Below are 8,765 nucleotides of genomic sequence, written 5' to 3'. Positions count from 1 at the left end.
AACTGTAACTTCATTCCCCAGTGGCTTGGTTATCATGTCCAATTGAACAAACAAGTGTAAATTAATTACCCAGTGTATTAGTTATCATGACCACATTAACAATTAAATGTAACTTCAATCAACAATGTGTTAGTTATCATGACTATATTAACAACAACTGTAAATTCATTCCCCCAGTGTATTGGTTATGATGGCTATATTAACAAAGAACTGTAAATTCATTCCTCAGTGTCTTGGTAATCATGACTATATTAACGAACAAGTGTAAATTCATTCCCCAGTGTATTAGTTATCATGTCCAATTTAACAAACAACTGTAAATTGATTCCCCAGTGTATTGGTTATCATGACTACATTAACAATCAAATGTAAATTAATTACCCAGTGCATTGGTTATCATATCCAATTTAACAAACAACTGTAAATTCATTCCCAAAGTATTGGTTATTTTGACTAAATTAACAAACAACGGTAAATTCATTCCCCAGTGTATTGTTTTCATGACGATATTAAAAAAAAACAACTGTTAACCAATACACTGTGGAATGAATTATCATGACTATATACGATCAAAGAACTGTAAATTCATACCCCAGTTCATTGGTTATCATGTCCAATTTAACAAACAAGTGTAAATTCATTCCCCAATGTATTGGTTATCATGGCTATATTAACAAACTGTAATTCATTCCCCAGTGTATTGGTTATCAGTCCAATGAAACAAACAACTGCAAATTCATTACTCACTGTCTTGGTTATCATGACGATATTAACAAACAAGTGAAAATTCATTCACCAGTGTATAAGTTATCATGTCCAATTTAACAATCAACTGTAAATTCACTCACCACTGTTTTCGTTATCATGACTATATGAACAATCAACTGTAAACTCATTCCCCAGTGCATTGGTTATCATGACTATATTAACCAACAGCTGTAAATTCATTCCTCAGTGTACTGGTTATCATGACTACATTAATAATCAACTGTAAATTCATTCCGCAGTGCATTGTTTATCATGACGATTTTCACGATCAACTGTAAATTCTTTCCCCAGTGTATTAGTTATCATTACTATGTTGTCAACTGTAAACTCATTCCACCAGTGTATTGGTGATCATGACTGTTGACAATCAACTGTAAATTCATTCCTAAGTGTATTAGTTATCATAACTACATTAACAAACTGTACATTCATTCCCCAGTGTATTGCTTATCATGACTATATTAGCAATCAACTGTAAATTCATTCCCCAGTGTATTGTTTATCATGACTATATTAGCAATCAACTGTAAATTAATTACCCAGTGTATTAGTTTTCAATAATATATTAACAACCAGCTGTAAATTAATTCCCCAGTGTATTAGTTATCATGTCCAATTTAACAATCATCTGCAAACTCATTCCTCCAATGTATTGGTTATCATTACTATATGAACAACTGTAAACTTATTCCCCACTGTTTTGGTGATCATGACTATATTCACAATCAACTGTAAATTCATTTCACAGTGTATAAGTTATCATGACCACAATAACAAACAACTGTAAATTTATTCACCACTGTTTTGGTTATCATGACTATATTAACAAACAACTGTAAATCCATTCATCAGTGTTTTAGTAAACATGACTACATTAACAATTAACTGTAAATTCATTCTCCAGTGTATTGGTTATCATGACTGTATTAACAAACAACTGTAAATTAATTCCACAGTGTATTGGTTGTCATGACTACAATAACAATGAACTGTAAATTCATTCCCCAGTTTATTAGTTATAATGACTATGTTAACAATCAATTGTAAATTCATTCCCCATTGTATTGGTTATCATGTCCAATTTAACAAACAATTGTAAATTAATTCCCTCGTGTATTAGTTATCATGACAAGATTAACAAACAAGTGTAAATTCATTCCCCAGTGTATTGGTTAGCCTGAATGTATTTACAAACAACTGTAAATTTATTCCCCATTGTATTCGTTATCATGACTATATTAACAAACAACTGTAAACTTATTCCCCACTGTTTTGGTGATCATGACTATATTCACAATCAACTGTAAATTCATTCCCCCCAATGTACTGGTTATCATGACTATATTAACAAACAGCTGTAAATTCATTCCCCCAATGTACTGGTTATCATGACGATATTAACAAACAGCTGTAAACTTATTCCCCACTGTTTTCGTAATCATGACTACATTAACAATGAACTGTAAATTCATTCCCCAGTGTATTGGGTATCATGTCCAATTTAACAGACAATTGTAAATTAATTCCCTAGTGTATTAGTTATCATGACTACATTAACAAACAAGTGTAAATTAATTTCCCAGTGTATTGGTTAGCATGCCTATATTTACAAACAACTGTCAATTCATTCCTCAATGTATTGGTTATCATGATTATATTAACATCCAACTGGAAATTTATTCCCCAGTGTATTCGTTATCATGACTATATTAACATCCAACTGGAAATGTATTCCCCACTGTTTTGGTGATCATGACTATATTCACAATCAACTGTAAATTCGCTCCACAGTGTAAAAGTTATCATGACCACAATAACAAACAACTGTAAATTTATTCACCACTGTTTACGTTATCATGACTATATTAACAAACAACTGCAAATTCATTCATCAGTGTTTTAGTAATCATGACTACATTAACAATGAACTGTAAATTCATTCTCCAGTGTATTGGTTATCATGACTATAGTAACAAACAACTGTAAATTCATTCATCAGTGTTTTAGTAATCATGACTACATTAACAATGAACTGTAGATTCATTCTCCAGTGTATTGGTTATGATGACTATATCAACAAACAACTGTAAATTAATTCCGCAGTGTATTGGTTATCATGACTACAATAACAATCAACTGTAAATTAATTCCCCAGTTTATTAGTTATCATGACTATATTAACAGACAACTGTAAATCTATTCCCCAGTTTATTGGTTAACATATCCATTTAACAATCAACTGTAAATTCATTCCACAGTGTATTGGTTATCATGACTACATTAACAAACAACTGGAAATTTATTCACCACTGTTTTGGTTATCATGAATATATTAACAATCAACTGTAAATTCGTTCCCCGGTGTATTGGTTATCATGACAATATTAACAGGCAACTGCAAATTCATTCCACAGTGCATTGGGTAAAATGACTATATTCACAATCAACTAAAAATTCATTCCCCAGTATATTCGTTATCATGACTATATTAACATCCAACTGGAAATTTATTCCCCAGTGTATTCGTTATCATCACTATATTAACATCCAAACGTAAAATCTTTCACCAATGTATTGCTTATCATGACTATATTAACAAACAATTGTAAGCTTATTCCTCACGGTTTTGGAGATGATGACTATATTAGCATTCAACTGTAAATTCAATCCCCAGTGTATTGGTTATCATGACTATATTAACAACCAGCTGTAAATTCATTCACCAGTGTATTGGTTGTCATGACTATATTAACAAACAACTGTAAACTTATTCTCCACTGTTTTGGTGATCATGACTATATTATCAATCAACTGTAAATTATTTCACCAGTGTATTGGTTATCAGGTCAGTATTCACAATCAACTGTAAATTCATTCCACAGTGTATAAGTTATAATGACCACAATAACAAACAACTGTAAATTTATTCACCACTGTTTTGGTTATCATGACTATATTAACAATCAACTGTAAATTCATTCCCCTGTGTATTGGTTATCATTATCAATGTTAACAAGCAACTGTAAATTCATTCTCTTCTGTATTGGTTATCATGACGACATTAACAAGCAACTGTAAATTTATTCCCCAGTGTATTAGTTAACTTGAATATAATAACAAGCAATTGTAAATTCATTCCCCAATGTACTGGTTGTCATGACAATCGTATCAATCAACTGTAAATTCATTCATCAGTATTTTAGTTATTATGACTACATGAACAAACAAGTGTAAATTCATTCACCAGTGCATTGGTCATCATGACTCTATTAACAAACAATTGTAAATTCATTCCCCCGTGTATTCATTATCATGACTATATCAACAAAAAACTGTAAATTCATTCCCCAGTGTATTAGTTATCATGACTACATTAGTTATCATGACTACAAGAGCTTTTTCCCTTCGTTGAGGGTTCTATAACAAGGGGACATAGATTCAAGGTAAAAGGCGGGAGGTTCAGAGGGGATTTGAGAAAGAACTTTTTCACCCAGCGGGTGGTTGGAGTCTGGAACTCACTGCCTGAAAGGGTTGTGGAGGCAGAAACCCTCACAACATTCAAGAAGCATTTGGATGAGCACTTGAAATGCCATAGCATGCAAGGCTACGGAGCAAATGCTGGAATATGGGATTAGAGTAGACAGGGCTTGATGGCCGGCGCGGACACGATGGGCCGAAGGGCCTCTATACGTGCTGCATAACTCGATGACTCTATGACTCTATTAACGAGCAAGTGTAAATTCATTCCCCAGTGTATTGGTTGGCATGCTATATTTACAAACTATTGTAAATTGATTCCTCAGTGTATTGGTTATCATGACTACATTAACAATCAACTGTAAATTCATTCACCAGTGCTTTAGTTATCATGTCCAATTTAACAAACAACTGTAAATTCATTCCCCAGTTCATTGGTTATCATGTCCAATTTAACAAACAACTGTAAATTAAATTCATTCCCCATTATATTGGTTATCATGACTATATTAACAAACAACTGTAAATTCATTCCCCAGTGTATTAGTTATTATGTCCAATCTAACTACTATCTATAACTTCATTCCACTCTATCAGTTATCATTTTCATTGTAACAATCAACTGTAATGTTATTACTTCTATGATTCTACGGAGATCAGAGAAAGAAAAATAACAAATAAAAACAGAGAATTTGGGGAGAAACAGAAAGAGGGAGACGGGAGAGAGGGAAACCGATGGAGGGAACGATAAAAAGACAGCTTTCCCCTCTCCCTCCGCATGGCTTTCCAGAAAGTGTAGACTGTTTCTATCGAGGGATGACTGCGGCTTAAAGTGCTCGGTTAGATCCGGCAGAGACTGTTTCTATAATGGGGGGAGGGCACACACTATTTGATGACCAGGTATGACATTTGGTCTCCGTTTTTAGCAGGCAACCAACAAGGAAACATTTTTTGAATTTGATCTAGAAATATTGAGGTTAATTAACTGATGCCAACGGAAGATTCAATAACTCGAGATGTGGAGCTGTGTCCTCTCCTCACTGGGCAGACTGATCCTGGGTTTGTACCTCTGCAGATTCGACTTTTCCGATCCTGTCCCTTGCTGTCACGATGCACTGGTTTAGTTCTCAGTCCTGAAACTGGGGTCTTCCCCGAGACCAGATGCAGTCACTCTGAGATCTTCATGTACATTGTACCTTCAATCCTATTCATATCTTGAGATCTGGAGCGTGGCTCATTCATACAGGTGGATTTGGATTTCATTCCATATTAGTGTTAGCTGTGGTTCAGTGGGAGCACAATCGCTTCTGATCCAGAGGGTTGTGTGTCATAAGCCCGTTTGAACGCTGGTATTCAGTGTCTCAACAAACACATGGCAAGGGACCAGATGAACCTTTGACCCCTTCACCTCATCTCCTCACGAAGGAACCGTCTGGGTTTAACCTCCCAGCCTCTGTCGAGAAGTGAATGATGCCTAATATTGCTCGCTGAACAGTCTTACATCACCCAGTTCAGATTGAATGAGTTCACCTCACCGACCATTGATTAGAATCCCCACAAGCTGCTGAGTGATTGGGTTAACACTTTCCAACCAAATCTTCAAAGAAGTCAGACAGCAAGTCATGCACAATAATGTTTTATTGACTTGGAAATCATAACTACCGTTGTTGAAACATTGAGTACACAAATAAAAATTAAATATAAACAGTTGTATACAGGGTCATGTAGAAATTTTAATGACAGATAATTAACACAACGAATAACCGATTATAAAAGCAGCTGAGAGTATCACCGTAATTCAGCATTAGCTGGATCACTGATTATCACATTATAGTTTAGATCAGTGTCTGACACGACTGCAGATTGGTGAGATTAATTTAGGATTCACCATTTAGATATCTGATAATTTAACATCATTAGATCGCCAGCCCAGGGAACAGATTAGAGAATAAATTCATCTCGGATGTTCGAGCAAAACAGGCGAGAGCGAATTTGCAGCTAGTTTTCCACTCTGTCTGATTTTATTTACCATTGAATGCTGCTTGCCCCGATGCGATGTGAAACCAGGGCCCCTTTTGTTTCAGTGGATGTAAAACTGCAGCCCCACCCTTGGCCCTTCTTGTTTGTACGTTGAACCATTGTCCCACTGCAGCCCAGACTGAGCCCCATCCTAGGCCCTTCCTGTCTGTACATTGACCCAGTCTCCCACTGCAGCTCACACTGAGCCCCACCGTAGTCCTTCCTGTCTGTACATTGACCCAGTGTCCCACTGCAGCCCAGACTGAGCCCCACCCTGGATCCTTCCTGTCTGTACATTGACCAGTGTCCCACTGCAGCCCAGACTGAGCCCCACCCTGGGACTTCCTGTCTGTACATTGACCCAGTCTCCCACTGCAGCCCAGACTGAGCCCCACCCTGGGTCATTCCTGTCTGTGCATTGACCCAGTGTCCCACTGCAGCCCAGACTGAGCCCCACCCTGGATCTTTCCTGTCTGTATATTGACCCAGTGTCCCACTGCAGCCCAGACTGAGTCCCACCCTGGGCCCTTCCTGTCTGTACATTGACCCAGTGTCCCACTGCAGCCTAGACTGAGCCCCACCCGGGGTCCTTCCTGTCTGTACATTGACCCAGTGTCCCATTGCAGCCGAGACTGAGCCCCACCATGGGCCCTTCCTGTCTCCACATTGACACGGTGTCCGACTACAGCCCAGACTGAGCCCCACCCTGTGACCTTCCTATCTCTACATTGACTCAGTGTCCCACTGCAGCCCAGACTGAGCCCCACCCTGGGCCATTCCTTTCCATACGTTGATCCAGTGTCCCACTGCAGCCCAGACTGAGCCCCACCCTGGGCCCTTCCTGTCTGTACATTGATCCAGTGTCCTACTGCAGCCCAGACTGAGTCCCACCCTGGGCCCTTTCTGTCTGTGCATTGACCCAGTGTCCCACTGCAGCCTAGACTGAGCCCCACCCTGGGTCCTTCCTGTCTGGACATTGACCCAGTGTCCCACTGCAGCCCAGACTGAGCCCCACCCTGTGTCCTTCCTGTCTGTACATTGACCCAGTGTCCCATTGCAGCCGTGACTATGCCCCACCATGGGCCCTTCCTGTCTGCACATTGACACGGTGTCCCACTGCAGCCCAGACTGAGCCCCACCCTGTGACCTTCCTATCTCGACATTGACCCAGTGTCCCACTGCAGCCCAGACTGAGTCCCAACCTTGGCCCTTCCTGTCTGTACATTGACCCAGTGTCCCACTTCAGCCGAGACTGAGCCCCACCCTGGGTCCTTCCTGTCTGTACATTGACCCAGTGTCCCATTGCAGCCGAGACTGAGCCCCACCCTGGGCCCTTCCTGTCTGTACATTGACCCAGTCTCCCACTGCAGCCCAGACTGAGCCCCACCCTGGGTCATTCCTGTCTGTGCATTGACCCAGTGTCCCACTGCTGCCCAGACTGAGCCCCACCCTGGGTCATTCCTGTCTGTGCATTGAACCAGTGTCCCACTGCAGCCTAGACTGAGCCCCACCCGGGGTCCTTCCTGTCTGTACATTGACCCAGTGTCCCATTGCAGCCGAGACTGAGCCCCACCCTGGGCCCTTCCTGTCTGTACATTGACCCAGTCTCCCACTGCAGCCCAGACTGAGCCCCACCCTGGGCCCTTCCTGTCTGTACATTGACCCAGTGTCCCACTGCAGCCCAGAGTGAGCCCCACCCTGGGCCATTCCTGTCCGTACGTTGACCCCGTGTCTCACTTCAGCCCAGACTGAGCCCCACTGTGGCCCCTTCCTGTCTGTAAAATGACCCAGTTTCTCACTGCAGCCCAGACTGAACCCCACGCTGAGCCCTTCCTGTCTGTACATTGACCCAGTGTCCCACTGCAGCCCAGACTGAGCCCCACCCTGGGCCCTTCCTGTCTGTACATTGACCCAGTGTCCCACTGCAGCCCAGACTGAGCCCCACCCTGGGCCCTTCCTGTCTGTACATTGACCCAGTGTCCCACTGCAGCCCAGACTGAGCCCCACCCTGGGCCCTTCCTTTCTGTACATTGACCCAGTGTCCCACTGCAGCCCAGACTGAGCCCCACCCTGGGCCCTTCCTGTCTGTGCATTGACCCAGTGTCCCACTGCAGCCCAGACTGAGCCCCACCCTGGGCCCTTCCTGTCTGTACATTGACCCAGTGCCCCATTGGGGACCATCCAGCCCCGGATATCCGGCAGAATCAGCGCTGGGGGACCGGGTGACTGAGTCTCGTGACCCTGTCGCTGGGCCTCTGACGTCACAATGGGAGACGACGCTCGCTCAGCTCGAGCTGGAAACCGTCAAAGGGCCGTTAGGATTTGAACCTGGAGCGCGGCCGGTTAAAGGGGAGGGACAGAGAATCGGCCAAAAATATTTATATAATGAGATCAAGAATGGTTATAAATTGAAATCTTCGTATAATGAGACCAGGAATGGTTATAAATTGAAATGTTCATATAATGAGACCAGGAATGGTTATGAATTGAAATGTTCATAT

This window comes from Heptranchias perlo, unplaced genomic scaffold (assembly GCF_035084215.1).
Source record: "Heptranchias perlo isolate sHepPer1 unplaced genomic scaffold, sHepPer1.hap1 HAP1_SCAFFOLD_138, whole genome shotgun sequence".
NCBI lineage: Eukaryota > Metazoa > Chordata > Chondrichthyes > Hexanchiformes > Hexanchidae > Heptranchias > Heptranchias perlo.
The sequence above is the reverse complement of the archived record's forward strand: the minus strand, read 5'-3'. Positions refer to the sequence as shown.